This window comes from Pelobates fuscus, chromosome 11 (assembly GCF_036172605.1).
Source record: "Pelobates fuscus isolate aPelFus1 chromosome 11, aPelFus1.pri, whole genome shotgun sequence".
Classification (NCBI taxonomy): Eukaryota; Metazoa; Chordata; class Amphibia; order Anura; family Pelobatidae; genus Pelobates; species Pelobates fuscus.
The window spans coordinates 75,646,509-75,662,902 of NC_086327.1; the positions used below are offsets into that span (position 1 = coordinate 75,646,509).

The 16,394-nt window shown below is 40.0% G+C and overlaps 1 protein-coding gene across 1 annotated transcript in view; it reads left to right on the forward strand.

Annotated features, from left to right (window-relative positions):
• Positions 1-811: 811 nt before the first annotated feature.
• Positions 812-16,394, forward strand: part of TECTA (tectorin alpha) — a 187,094-nt gene continuing 171,511 nt past the window's right edge. The window contains exons 1-2 of the mRNA XM_063436299.1: positions 812-862; positions 2,622-2,688. The gene's annotated coding sequence lies outside the window, so the exon portion shown is untranslated. The remainder of the gene's footprint in view (positions 863-2,621; positions 2,689-16,394) is intronic.

Genomic DNA, 16,394 nt, shown 5'->3' on the forward strand with positions numbered 1-16,394 from the left:
CTAAAAAATATTAAACTGTGAAAATTAGTTATTTTGTTTCACTGAAATAAGTCCATAATTAATAGTATTTACATTTTGCCACAATAATAACCTATATTCCTTTTGACTGGAGTATTTTTCCAACGTTAAATTGTATAAGAAAAATGTGAAAGACAAAAGATGCATGGAGATCAGTTAAACCCAAGTTTTGAAAGGGTAATTCCAATGTAATCACTTATTCTGGCATTAGAAACATGGGCAAGACTATTCTAAAAAATAAACTGGTCGGCCTAATTCAGCATTCTATACTTTCTTTTTTTTATTAAAAGGGAATTAAAACAGATAGAAATCAATTTGCTACATTGTTTTTGAACAAAAAGACATCTATGCAAAATTGACTTTCTAATTTAAATGCAAAGTCTGCGTCCTTTGTTTACTGTTTTAAACTGATGCTAATTTGGTAATTTAATAGGGCATGTTTCTTTTTCTGGATAAAGGTGAAAGAGTTTTTCTCTTTTGTATTCTCTAGTTGAAAGTAGTTCTGGTCAGAAAGAGTAAAAGACCAGTCCAAGGAGTTGACATTTTCATCTGAATTCTTTTTTTTTTAAGGAGGTAAGATTTCAGGGAAACAACCTCACTCCAATTTCACAGCCCAAAAAAAAACTAAACTATTGTTAGTTTAACTTAATCATTAGGAATAAACTGGATGTCTGCTCCTCTCCCAGATACCTCTTCATATACCATCAATCTCAACGTTTCATTTTGGAGTAAAGGCCACAGGAATTTTTATTTCCAGAAACCATTATTAAAAAAGATACTGGAACGGAAAAAACTTCTATACTTAACCATTGGTTTCTCAAAACTCAGATCTATTCCTGGTCAGGTTTGTAATTTTGTATACTTCAATTTTAATAATTTTGCTGAATTATAAAATATCTGTATAATTTAAGTCATAGAGTTTAGTTTTATGACATGTTTTTTCTCGCACTATATATATGTATATCGATTATTTTAGCAAACATTTTATAATATTTACATTTGAACTTTTCATTTCATTTCATGATTCAGACTATGTGTCAACTGCTATTTATATAAAGTAACACAGAATCCGAGTCTTCTTTGCTCTGTGTATATTTGTGGCTGTCTATGATTGTGATAACTATAAACATTAATTCTGTTAAGGGTGTACTGACAACTGCAATGTGTGATTTAGTTCACAACAATTATATATAAACTTTTAACAAATATTCTCAAATTAGCTGTGTATTTAAATCTAATATATTTGGTTATTAATAGTTTTATATATTGAATTGAGATTCATGTTAGATTTCTTCTATGTGAGTAATTTGGTAGTTATTTTGAACATTTGTGTATATTTTATTTTAATAAAAATATCATACTAGTTACTACTTTAAAAATAACTTGTTTTAACCACTTAACAGGGATGTAGCACAAAAGTTATTTTATGCATTCTATACATGTGAATGTCTTTCATTTTTTGGGGGGTACATTCCTCATATCCCATTGGTGGGTCTATAGACTTTGTCCAAAGTTTTATGGAAAACAAGAGTAGACATCTGGGCACTGATATTTTTTTTTACAACAGTGGAGATTTAAAAGCAAAGAAAAAAATAAAAAACCTATCATGTGTGCCACCCATTGAGTTACACTTTTAAAATACATGATTTGGTTTCAATGGCAATATTTAAGGGGATTACATGTACGAATATATACATCGAAGCCATAAAGATAGTAATAGTTGGGACGAGTGAGTGTACTATGTCAATAGAAAATATACATGTCAGTGTGAAAATAAACTACTTGCAGAGTAAAGGGAACTTAAAAAGATCATTTGGCCAGCAATATGAAAATGAAGTACTCTAGTCAAAAAGTTAGATTTGTGTGTGTCATTTGTCAAGTATAAAAAGTAAATACTCAAACTGGGACATATTTATGAGCAGCAAGTGAAGACACATTGTCACTAATGTTGTACTAGCAGGTCAGAAGCACTATTTGCTTTGACTGTTCATCTTCCATATGAACTTTTTCTTCAAAAAGACTGGATCTCAATAATTTTATACTACTGTTCATTAATATTATGTATTTTTTTGTGAAAGAGACGAATATTATTCTGTCCAACAATATATTAAACACATTTTAAAAGCTGTATGAACAATATCAGATTGATTTACAATAAATATGTTTTTGTTTGCTAATCACTTGCTGTTATTTATACACTTTATAAAGTTGTATACACTTATATACACTTTATAAAGTTGTAAAGTTCCACGGTATGTTGGTGCTTTAACCCCGTAAGGACCAAACTTCTGGAATAAAAGGGAATCATGACATGTCAGACACGTCATGTGTCCTTAAGGGGTTAAAAAAAAATGCTACAAGAAATATTAACAATGATTCTTTTTATTATTCTTTTATTTCTAGTAGTATTTTCAAAGTGCCAGCATATTCTGTGGCGCTTGTTTACACATATCCTATAAGATACTAGTTGAAAATGTAATGGATGAATAACACAAATTAAAGATACACCTTCATTTACACCCTAATATTGCACAAGCAGGGTGAAATTGATCCCTATAATAAAACATTTTACAATAGTGATGGTTTTCATTCCTGTTAAACAGGCGCTGAAAAATCATAGTGACATTGCTGAATGAAGATGCAGAAAGAATAGACATCTTGTATTATAAGGTATGTATTCATTTTCTAATATTTGTGTCAGAGAGTTCTGTAAGACATAGCTAACACCAATCATAAATGATACTGTGATTTTAGTGTTACTATGCCGATTATGTATAGCACATCTATGTCAGGGATAGGCAACCTTCGGCACTCCAGTTGTTGTGAACTACATTCCCCATAATGCTCTTACACCCATAATGCTGACAAAGCATCATGGAAGGTGAAGTCCAAAACATCTGGAGTGCTGAAGGTTGCCTATGCCTGACCTAGGTTATATTTATTACATGAAAAAACACAGGATGGCCCTGGTACTTTTCTAGGGATTTTCTCTCCATATTTTTTAAAGTGTTTCCTTTTCTGTTTTTTCATTCAGATATTCACAGAAATAAATCCTTGCACTCAAAATTGTACAAACATTTTGTATCTAAATGATGCTTCCTCAACAGCTCACAGGTGTTGGGGAAGGGTTATTTAGATGCGAAACGTGTCCAGACTTTTACAGCACGTGTTGTCCTGTGTGCCCATCCTTCTCTCCCCCAGTCAGTAGATTTTGTATTATATTTGTACTACCTGCCATACTTATGTTTTTTAATTTGTAAATTTGAAATTATGATAAAGAAGAATATTAATAGGATTTCCTATATTAATATTTTATTTTCTGGAGGTCAGACACAGACACCAAAATATATAGCTGGCAATAGAATATACTATCACATACCATCCTACAAGGAAGCAGTAGCTTTTTGTTTGAAATAATAAGGAATAATTATCAGAAAGGTGCTAGACAAAGATTTTTCTTGAAGTAATGTTCTGTTAGTTTAATTCAGACCTGTGTATTACAAATGTCAATACTTCTATAATGTCTTGCAGTCCTATGCACTACAAATAACACTGCTTTGCATAAGTCTCATCATAAGGGTATATTGTCACTATTGTATGTTTTCAGTATTGTACTGATCTACATATCTATAGTTATGCATTGGTGTTCTAATTGTACAACAGACTATATAGCATACCATTTGTCCTAATGATCTAGGTAATTGGCGAGACAAAATCTGAGAGCCAGGGTCGGTATATTACCAACATGAGTTTTTCAGGATATTAATTAAAAAATAACGTAGTCACATTGACTATTGCTTGGGTTTATTTGAAAAGATTGCCCTGTGAGCATCTTGAATGAAGCATGTTAGCTGTAGACTGGTGGAATGTCAGTCTCATTTTGCTCTAATGATTTTAAGAAACAATCTTCCATCTGTAACACATAACTCAGTCAGAATTCTCTTTTACAATGTTACAATGTTTGATCTTTTAGCCATGATATACGTATCTGGATTAGGCAGATTAAACCAGTTTCGACACCTGGCTTATGCACCTTCTGTACTATTCTTTTGTAAGAAAGCCCTTATAAATTAAGAAATCTATCAATACCTAGAATAATCACTATAGAAGTATATTTTCTTCCAAATATGTGAATTCATTTAATTTACTATGAATAAACTTTAGATTACAAAATAATATTAAAAAAATATTGTCCTCTTTCAGCATGACTAAAATTGTGTTTATGTGTTCTTAGAATGTCTAAAAGTCATCTTTATTAGCATACATAATATAAGTAAATAATTCTATACAAGCAAAGCAGCACACTCATCTAAAATGATTAATGGTGCGTGTCTCAATGACCCAATCTCCTATTGGGCCACAGTAAAGTAACTTAATAAAGGGGATAATAAAACTATTCAAAGAAAAAATGGACAACACACATATGTTGAAAATAATCAGCTTGATTATTAGTTTAAAAAATAGTTGACACAATTTAAAAAAAAAACAGAAAAAGGAAAAATAATTTTAGCAGTGTGTAGAATTGAGAAACAGTCCAGAAGGAGAAATTCGAATAACTACCTTGGAGATACTTACTTGATATATTTCATACATAGCATACGCAGCATATAAGAGTCCACAAAAAAATATTACAATGGTTGGTGATTCCCAGTTCACTGTCATAGTAGGGCCAACCATAGGGGTGACCTATGCGCAACACATTTGTCTGCAATGCCCAAGAATTCTCTGTACATTCACCCACCAATCCATATTCTGGTATACAGCCACCCACTTGTCACATTCATTCCACACATTCTAAAATTTTCTATGTTGCTGCCTTATGCTAGAATTGTTTCATTTGTGATTTTTTTCCCATTCAATACCCATAATAACAAAGCACAAAACAGATTTTTTGAAAATATTGCATTTTTGCTTTATGAAAGAGAAAAAAACTTCAAATATCACACTGACATTAGTATTATGACCGTTTACTATAATATTAAATTCATCTCAGATGCATCCAGTTTCTCATAGTAACATAGCTGAAAAGAGACACATGTCCATAAAGTTCAGCCTTCCTCACATTTGTGTTTTGCTGTTGATCCAAAAGAAAGCAAAAAAAAAAAAAGTTTGAAGCACTTCCACTTTTGCAACAAACTATGAAAAAAAATCCCTCTTGACCCCAGAATGGCAGTCAGATTTATCCTTGGATCAAGAAGCTATTACCCTACAGTTGAAAAATTATATGTATATTCTGTTTTTGCAAGTATGCAGTATCTAGTTGCTGTTTAAACATCTGAACGGACTCTGATAAAACCACTTCTTCAGGCAGAAAATTCCACATCCATATTGTTCTTATGGTAAAAAAAACCCTTTCCTTTGCATGACCTCTTGTCTGATTTGTGAATAGATTTCCACACAATGGTTTGTACTGGCCACGGATATATTTGCATAATGTTATCATATCCCCTCTCAGGCAATGTTTTTCTAAACTAAAGAGGTTTAAATTTGTTAACCTTTCTTCATAGCTAAAATGTTCCATTCCTTTTATTAATTTTGTAGCCCGCCTCTGTACTTTTTCTAGTGCCGTAATATCCTTCTTTAGAACAGGTGCCCAAAATTGCACAGCATATTCAAGATGTGGTCTTACCAGTGATTTATAAAGAGGCAAAATATTCTCATCCTGAGAAATAATGCCCTTTTTAATGCATGATAAAACCTTACTGGCCTTAGCCACTGCTGATTGACATTGCACAACTTGTTGCATAGTTTGTTGTCTATAACAATTCTTAAGTCCTTCTTGTGTTTTGTTATCTGTAATTCGCTTCCATTAAGGGTATAAGTTGCTTGTGCATTCTTTAAGACAAAGTGCATAACATTTTTGTACATTAAATTTCATCTGCCATTTTAGTTCCCAGTCCCCCAGTCTATCTAAATCCCTCTGCAGCAAAGTAATATCTTGCTCACATTGTATTACTTTACAGAGCTTTGTGTCAACTGCAAACACTGAAACATGACTTTCAATGTTTATTTCAAGATCATTTATAAACATGTTAAATAGAAGGGTTCCCAGAACAGAACCCTGAGGGACACCACTTGCCACCTCTGTCCAGCTTGAAAATCTACCCAAGAACAAGAATTTTCATCTAGACCGATTTCTTTGAGTTTGAACACTGATCTATTGTGTGGAACTGTATCAAACGCCTTGGCAAAATCCAAATAAATCACATCCACTGCAGCACCCTGATCTATACTTCTACTTACTTAATCAAGTTTGACATGACCTGTGCTTCAAAAAGCCATGCTGATTTTTGCTGATAACTATGTTCTTCTCCAGGAATTCTTGAATATTATCCCTTAATAACCTTTCAAATACTTTCCCAGTCACCGAAGTTAAGCCCACAGGTCTATAATTTCCAGGCAAGGATTTTGAACCCTTTTTGAACATAGGAACCACATCTTCCTTCCTCCAATCCAGGAACACTTCCTGAAAGAAAAGTATCTTGAACGATTAAAAACAGAGGTTCACTTATTTCTACACTTAGTTCCTTAAGTACTTGTGGATGAATACCGCCAAGCCCTGGAGCTTTGTTTATATTAACTTCCTTTCGTTGCTGCAGCACCTTGTCTTGAGTTAGCCAATTACAATTTTTCTGCAAATTTTTTGCAGAAATCATTTGCACATTTACCCAAAAAGCTTCCACATTTTCCTCATCACATTTCACTTGCTTGAGATTTGGCTTTAACTCATGGTTAACATACGCCACCTTTTTTCATGGTTAACATACGCCACCTTTCCTGTTTTTTTATATTCTTCCTAAATAGTGTGTACCCATTTAAGTTAACTGTCCAGTCATTTGTCTCACCCCACCATCTTTCAGTTATTCCTATTATGTCATATTGTTTAGTTTATGCTATTGCCTCTAGTTCCCCCATTTTGTTATTTAGACTCCTTGCATTAGTAAGCATACATTTAATATCATGAGTCACTTGTACTTTTTGTGATTTTTTTATCAATATTACATACCTCGTCTGTTCTGAGTTTGCCCCTCCCCCATCTTCACTCCCGTTATACTGAGCTAAAGCCCATCTCCTTTCTGTCCTATCTACATTTTGTAGATTGCTATGACCCCCCCCCCCACTACTAGTTTAAAATCTCCTCCAACCTTCTAGTCATCCTATCCCCCAGCACATCTCCTCCAATCTTCTAGCCATCCTATCGCCCAGCACATTCTAGCCATCCTATCACCCGTTTAGGTGCAATCCATCGCTTCTATAAAGGTTGTAACCAAGCGCAGTCGGCCCAGTGCTCAAAAATACCCAAACCCTCCTACCTGCAACAAGACTTAAACCACGCATTGACCTCTCTAATCTCCCACTGCCTTTCCACTGTAACACGTGGCACAGGTAATATCTCAGAGAATACCACATTGGAGGTCCTTTTCTTAAGTTTTCTACCTAATTCCTTGAAATCATCATCTTTAGGACCTTCCATCTTCCTCTAAATTTGCTATTGGTACCAACATGGACCATGACCGCTGGGTCATCCCCTGCCCCTCCCAATAATCCATCCACAAGCATCTGGGAGACAGCAAACTATCCGGTTGAGCCAATCAAAGCGGCAGATTGTCCTATCTACTCTCCTAATTATAAAGTCCCCTACCACCACCTGTCTAGCCTTCCTTACATTTTCATCCCCACCCGTACTAAAGGGGCTGTTCCCTAGGCTGTTAGAAATAACAGCTTCCTCTAGTACAACTACTCCTGAGCTGATGCTCCCAACATCTTCACTCAAACAGGCAAATCTGCTAGGTTGTACAAAGTCAGGACTAGCTAGCCCTTTCCTCTTCCCTCCCCCCCATTGCAACCTTCCCCCACTGTCACCCAGCTACGTGCCTGTTCCCCAGCTGTCTTATCTTCTCCCACTCCACTACCTGTCCCCACTAAACTCTGTTCAGTGAACAGCAGATTCCTCTCAAGATTGTCAATATCCCTCAATGTCGCAATATGCTTCTACTGATCTCCAATCTGAGTTTCCAGAGAAACCACTCACACACACACTTGTCACAGACGTATGGACCCTGGATGGGTACATCCAGGCATGCATACATGCAACAAGATGTGCATTGCGTCAAACCAGCAATCTTGCTAACACTCATTTTCCCAGATACAGGACAGTAAAACAAATACCTCACTAGTTTAAATCCCTTGTTTGTTTTAACTCCCGGTTTTCTAACTCCTACTTGAAAAAGTCCACTTAACAGAGTGTGCTTTCAAGCAATGTGAGCAAGCTCAGTGAGTTAAGGGTGTGCTTATATGGGAATATAAATCCCACACAGGTGGAAATAAAGAACACTCCCACAATTAACCAAGCAGTAGAAGGAGGTAAAAAAAACAAACAAAAAAACAAGCTAGATAATGTTTAAGATATTTATACACTTTGATAGAAGCCCACCTGTGAAAAACTCAGTTGATTAGACATGATTTGGAAAGGCATAAACCTGTCAACATATCACAGCTGGAAATGCATATCAGAGTATAAACCAAGCCAGATCTGGGGAAGGCTACAAAAAATTATCAAGAGCACAGTGGCATCCATCATTCTTATATTGAAGAAGCATGCAACAACCAGGGCTCTTCCTAGAGCTGGCTGCCGTGCCAATGTGAGTAATTGGGGGAGAAAAGGCCTTGGTAAGAAATGGTATACCAAGTATCCAATGGTCACTCTAGGTGAGCTCCAGAGATGTGTTGAGATCAGGGCCGGTGCAAGGATTTTTGCCGCCCTAGGCAAAATAAAAAATCCCCCCTCCCATATGCGCTGCCCACCATGTGACATCACAATGCCCCACCCATATGATCTGTCATATCAACCAACGCCAGTGCTGCACACAGTGTGTGTTTACATTAAAAAGCCTGCAGGGACAGGCTATAGACAACAGAAGCAGGGTGTGTTTCTGTGTGTGTGTGCGTATTGTGAAAGAGAGTTTGCGGGGTAGGATAGGGGCTGAGAGAGGAGCAGAAAAAAATATATATTTTTTTTGTTTTGCGTCTTACATCCCCCTTTAGTGTATCTCTTGCAAGCCCCTTGTTTGTCTCTTACCCCCCTCTTTGTATGTCTCCTACATCCTCCCAACTTCTTTGTGTGTCTTACTCCCCCAGCCTCTTTGTATGTCTCCCTCCTGTGCCCCTCTGTGTGTCTCTTTCTCCCCTACTAGCACTTTTGTGCTTCTCTTTCCCCCTTCCTTAGCCTCTCTGTGTGTCTTCCCCTCCCCTGTCCCTTAATAATATCTTTCACTCACGCCCGTCCCTTGGTGGTCTCCTCTCCTCCCCCTGTCCCTTAGAGCTCTCCCCTCTTGTCCCTTACTGCTCTCCCCTCCTGTCTCTTAGAGCTCTCCCATCCTGTCCCACCCCATTAGTGGTCTTTCCTCTCCCCTCTCCCCCCTTGGTGGTCTCTCCTCTCCCCTACCCTCCCCTAGTGGTCTCTGCTCTCCTCCCCTGTCCCTTAGTGGTCTCTCCTCTCCCCCACCCCATTAGTGGTCTCTCCTCTCCCCTGTCCCCTCTTGGTGTTCTTTCCTCTCCCCCCTTCCCTAGTGGTCTATCCTTCCTACCCCTGCCCGGGCTGGTCTCTCCTCTCCCCTCCCCTAGTGGTCTCTTCTCCCCCCTCATGGTCTCTCCTCTCCCCCACCCACCCCAGGATGTTCTCCCCCCCCTCCTGATGCTCTCTCCCTCCCCTCCACAGATAGCCTCTCCTTCCCCCCTCCTCCCCTGGTGGTCTCTCCTCTCTCTCCCCCCTCCCCAGGTGGTCTCTCTTACCTTCTCTCTTCCCCCTTCCCCCTCCCCAGGTGGTCTCTCCTTCCCTCTCTCTCTCCTCCCTCCCCAGGTGGTCTCCCCCCTCCTTCCCCACATGGTCTCTCCTTCCCTCTATCTCCCCCTCCTCCCTCCCCAGGTGGTCTCTCCTTCCCTCTATCTCCCCTCCCTCCCCAGGTGGTCTCTTTTTCCCTCTCTCCCCCTCCTTCCCAAGGTGGTCTCTCCTTCCCTCTCTCCTCCTATCCTCTCTCTCCCCACCCAGGTGGTCTCTCCTTCCCTCTCTCTCCCCCTCCCTCCCCCCTCCCCAGGTGGTTTCTCCTTTCCTCTCTTTCCCCCCTCCCTCCCTCCCTCCCCAGGTGGTCTCTTTTTCCCTCTCTCCCTCCTCCTTCCCAAGGTGGTCTCTCCTTCCCTCTCTCCTCCTATCCTCTCTCTCCCCACCCAGGTGGTCTTTCCTTCCCTCTCTCTCCCCCTCCCTCCCCCTCCCCAGGTGGTCTCTCCTTCCCTCTCTTTCCCCCCTCCCTCCCTCCTCTCCCAGGTGGTCTCTCCTTCCCTCTCTCACCCCCATCCCTCCTCCCCCCGGTGGTCTCTCCTTCCCTATCTCTCCCCCCTTCCCCCAGGTGGTGTCTCCTTCCCTCTCTCTCCCCCCTCCCTCTCCCCCAGGTGGTCTCTCCTTCCCTCTGTCTCCCCAACCTCCCTCCCCAGGTGGTCCTCCTACCTCTCTCTAGTGTAGCGTGGCTGAGCTCCGCTCACTAAGTGAGCACTTCCTGTCAGTCTGGCCGGGTACAGGAAACAGATGTTCCTGTACCGCAGACCGGAGTTCGGTCACACTACACTGAGGGACTGGCAGGAGAGAGCGTGGTGCGCCTCCCTCCTGCTGATCCCTCATATCTTGCGCCCTCATAGACGCGCTGGCTCAGCAGTCTTATGGCTTGACTGGTGCGGATATTTTTGTTTACCAATACATTAACTATATATATATATATATATATATATATATATATATATATATATATATATATATATAGTTGTTATTAAAATTATTTAACCCCTATTGAAAATTAGGTAATTTAACAATATTTTAAGACTTTCAGCTGTTTGCAATGAACAAATAAAAAACGCAATTGAAATAGATCAACACAACAAATGCTTCAAGTGGTTTCCCCATATTTAACTAAAAATACAACTTATAATGACTTCTCTAGTCCCAAAATGATTCTACCTACTGAATAGAATTCCTCACAACGGTACAAATATGCAAAAATATGCAAAAGACAACACCTTTGTCTTAAGCACACCTGATGCAACTAATCAATGGCTACATTAGTTGCACCTGGTGTGCACCTAAACTGCCTAGGGGTTTGTTGAGTGGCATCTTTGACTGCATTTCAGAAATATGGCTTAGTCAAAAGAATGGTCCACAAAGTTAAGAGAATAAACAATTGCCCTTCACAAGTAAGGAACAGGCTTCAAAAAGATAGTGAAGACACTGAGTATTCCTAAGGACACCATTGGAAGCACAGTTCACAAATTCAAAGTTAAAGGAACAGCAGTTACACTGCCTGTACAGGGCAGAAAAAAGGAAGCTATCAAAGGCTGCAACCAGATTTTTGAGAAGGCAGGTTGTGAAAAACCCTCAAGTGACTGCAAAAGACCTGCAGCAATAATTGGTGGCAACAGGCACTGAGGTACTGAACACAGAAGGTTTCCATGCCAGAACTGTTGTTATTTGCTGCTTAGTAACTGACTTTAAATAGTGGCAGCCAGTAACCTCCTGTTACTACTGGTGAAATGTTGCATTCAATAAATAACTGCGGCTCTCTAGAAGTAGAGATAGGCACTTTAGCAAATAGTGGCTAGCTAGTAACAGGTAGTGACAAGACTGAAGCTCTGAGTTTGTAGTGAAAGATTAAATTCATCTCCTGTTATTATTAGCTGAAAAAAGTGGGTGATTTCACAAATGGAGTAAAAAAAAAGGTAGATGTAGAGGAAGAAGATCTGGTAGAAGAAAACAAAAAGGGAAGACTAGAGATTTTTAAGACTAGAGATTTTTAAGAACTAAGCAAAGATTTTAAAGAAAAGTTTTACACAAAAAGGTTATGAGGACAAAAGAATAGAATCTACTATCATCCAAACATTGTCATTGAATAGACAAGAACTCATACACAAAGAAAAAATTCAAAGTAAACAAAACTTCTCTCTGCCCATCATACTAGACTATAATAATAAAATAAACAATTAAAACTAATTTTAAATAAGCACTGGCACTTATTAAAAGAGGACGAAATAATAAAACTGGAGAGGCCAAAAATTTTATTTAGGGGCGCACCTACCGTATATACTCGAGTATAAGCCGACCCGAATATAAGCCGAGGCCCCTAATTTTACCCCAACAAACTGGGAAAACTTATTGACTCGAGTATAAGACTAGGGTGAGAAATGCAGCAGCTACTGGTAAATCTCTAAATAAAATTAGATCCTTAAAAAATTATATTAATTGAATATTTATTTACAGTGTGTGTGTATGAGAATGCAGTGTGTGTGTATGAGAATGCAGTGTGTGTATGAGTGCAGTGTGTGTATGAGTGCAGTGTGTGTGTGTGTGGTGGTCCAGTGGCATGGGCTGTGTAGGAGGGGGTCTGGCAGACAGCTCTTACCTCTCCTGCAGCTCCTGTCAGCTCCATCCTCCTCCGCGCCGGTTCGTGCAGCTCGTCTGTCAGCTCCCTCTGCAAGTCCCAGTGTAAGTCTCACGAGAGCCGTGCTCTGACCCTGCGGCTCTCGCGAGATTTACACTGGGAGCTGACAGGGGAGCTGACCGGACCGGCGCGGAGGAGGAGGGAGCTGACAGGAGCTGCAGGAGAGGTAAGCGCTCGCTGCCAGCCCCCAGTCTGTATTATGGCAATGTAAATTGCCATAATACAGACACTGACTCGAGTATAAGTCAAGTTGGGGTTTTTCAGCACAAAAAATGTGCTGAAAAACTGGGCTTATACTCGAGTATATACGGTAATTTAAAAATACACCTTACAAAAATTAAACTAAAACAAGCCCACAAGATAAATAACTTTATGACTGAGGGCAGAAAAGGTTTCTATTAGTGTAACTGCTGTTCAGCTTGCAAAAGAACTAAGCTAACTAATAAAGTAAAAAGGATGTTTAAGTCAAACAAAACTGGTAAAATAAAAAAAAAATCAAAGATATAATCACCTGTAACAGTAAAAATGTTATTTATCTATTGGAGTACCCATGCGGCCTCCAGTACATAGGACGCACCATCAGGCCCCTCAAGACTAGAATTGCAGAGCACTGCAGAAATATTGAGAAAGGATTCCAAAACCATTCAGTATCAGCTCACTTCTGTGTGCACAAGAATAATCCCAGACACCTCACCTTCACGAGTATAAAAATTGGACACAACCACTGGAGAGGAGGGGATTTTGTCAAAAAAGATAGGACAAACAGAAATGGAGTGGGTCTACTATATGGATACTCTGCACCCAAACGGCTTCAATTCAGAATTTGATTTATAAAATTTTTTACAATTTTTTTTACATAATATCTATAAATATATTCTTCAATTCCAGCTTTTCCCAATAAATTTTTATATTTTTTTCATATTCTTAGCCAGTTTTATATATTTGTATATATATGTATACTTTTTACATAGATCTTTTATACACATACATATTTAAATATACATTTTTTACATTACTATCATTATTATTTTATATATTTCTATATACACATTTTCGTGTATTAACATTCTACACCACTTATTTACCGTGGTTTTTATACTTATTCCTGCATTGAGAGTGCCACCACCATCCTGTCATAACCCCCTTTTTGACACTATGCCGACTATCTCTTCACCATATCTATTAAATATTATGCTTTAATAAGTGCTATCCATACAATTAATTTTTCACTAATTCTGAGGACAGTACGTTTTATTATTTATTGATTTCCTTTTTTTTTTTATTAGCCATATATTAATTGGTTTTCACTGATATTTATACTCATTGGCAGTAATTACTATACTCTCTATTATACATTGCCTATCTTGTTGTAATCCATATTCTCTATCTACATAGGCTTATACATATATGTATTCCTATCTCTTACACATTTCGTTTTCCCTTCTCTTGCCCTATTGCATATGGCTGCCCAGTCACTTCTGAGTCAAGGGTCAAATCAGAAACCCCCACATTGCATCACTTCCTCTGTGATGCAACGCCCTCCTCGTAACGCGACTTGCACTACCATCATTACCTCTCTCAAGAGATGGGACTTAAATAGCTTGTACGTACAGACTTATTATTATCCCACTGTGGATAAAGATATATGTTTACATGAACGGTAATGCACCGCCACCATCTTGGAATGTGTAACGCATGAAGTCAACTTACTAATACCATGCAGGTAACCTGCTGCTTCCAGTGTGACGTGTGCGTTCCAAAATGGTGACAGGAAACTGGAAATCAGCAACACCAGGAAGCAATCTCCATTTAAGAATACCCTATATAAACAGGATGTTACGAGGACTCCAGCACACTTCTGAAGAAGTCCTTTGAGTGGCGAAATGCGTTAAGTGGGACTCCTTTTATTATCCATACATTGTTTTTACTATTTCTTGGCAAATTAAAATATATTTTATATTTAATATTATTACTTTTTTTTTTTGCATCAATCAACTGCTCCTGGTACCAACACATCCTCAGGTGGGGATTATACAACCCATGCTGGTTATACTAGAGCAAGTTCTGCTCTAGAAAATGTGAGCACAAAACCCTCTTTATTGGGGGCGGAGCCTGGCACTCAGGCTGAGCGGCTGTGCTACACTTCAGCTCCTGCTACTTATTGTACCTCGAGGGGGTAAACCCCCAAAAACACGGCACAGTCGCACACCAGAGACGAGAAATCATGTCGGGGATACCCGGGAGAATAGCCCGACACCAAACTCATGATTCTACCACACCGGGAACCCGAAAGGGAACCCTGAGGCCTACCAGAGATAGAGCGCCGGGGAGACGGCCGCTTCCCGCGCTGACTTACCTGGTCGGGTATACCTCAGGGGCATCACCTCCTACCCCCCCTCTGTACCGATGGGGGTCATCTCGGTCCACAACAAGCGACTGGAGAGGCGGCTACAGGCTGAGCCTACAACATGAGGCAACACAGCAAGAGGACAGGCGAACACGAGGCGCAACTAAAATGGCGACAGTAAGCGCACCAGGCAAGATATCTGAACGCCACACAGTCATGCCAGACTATGAAGCCAAACTCACTGCTCTCTTCGACGCCTACTGGGCACAGCTGGAGCACCGGGCACGGCTGAATAAACAGAGCACATGCCGGAGCAAAGAGCAATTTAAGCAACACAGCCGCCAACGCATTACTCCTAAACGGCACAGGGCCACAAGATGGCGCCGTAGGAGGAGAGATCCTCTGCCTGCAGGCAAACTCATGGGAGGAAAACAAGCATCGGAGCACAGCCACAGAGTGCTGGGGACCCCTCGTGCTCCCAAGAGCTCTCCCCTCTCTTCTTCCGAGCAGGGAGCCAACCACAGGGTTACTCCTCACCGCCACCCATACACCCAGGGGAACAACCGGAATCCGGTAAAACCTTGGGCCCACGACCCTGGAGATGGTGTCAATGGACTTGTGGCAAGGGCCCACGCTAAGGCCTTGGGCCGAAGACACAGGGCACTCAAGCGAAAAGGAACTAGGAGGTGCACCAGGGGAACCACAACTCAGAGGGCCAAGCACCCGGCGGGTCAAAACATACACCCTAGAGAAACAGACCCAAGCCTCAATAGAGCGACGGACCAAGGAGGCAGCCCCCCACAACCTAGACTAGACCCTGCATACTACAGCACGACTCCTCCATGTGGGGTGGGGTGGGCTGAATAAATCCATGGACGCTTGCTGCACTCGATGCCTTGGACTGCTCCAAGTAACCGAGAGAGACACACTGTCATACCCTGAGGGTTTTACCCATAAGGTTTCTTTTCACATGCTCCGTAATGTTTACTACAGTCAATACTACGAATGTCGCCTAACAGATAGATGTATACTATGTCGCCAGCTTGCCTTAGCAATTTAAATTGTACTTTTTACGTCTTATTCTCAATACTGTGCACCTCTTAGTAACCAAGACGCAACTGTTCAGCATGTTTAGCATCTAAACTTTACTTAACCGATAGCCTAGTGCAACTTAAGTAACTATGCAATGCCTGTTCCTTAATATACCTTATAACATAGAGAAACAAGAAAGGAACACTGTGGAGTGGATCAAGTCCACACCTAAATTCCTGAGGGGTTACAGAGATATCAGGGGGCATGGACCCCAAACGCTAGTAGAGGAAAAAGACTAAAGGGAAATAGTAGCACCAATAAGGATGAAACAGTTGGGCGTCTATTCCACAAAATGATATCTCAAAATTAAAAATAATTATGGGGTATACCCTTTATTTAGCCGCTTACGGACAAAACAAAAACACAGTGTAATAATAGTGAAACACTCGTGTAAACTATAGGTGAATTAAAAACTGGGTGGATGCAGTTTGGATATTCCACGGCAGTAGTGCGGGTGG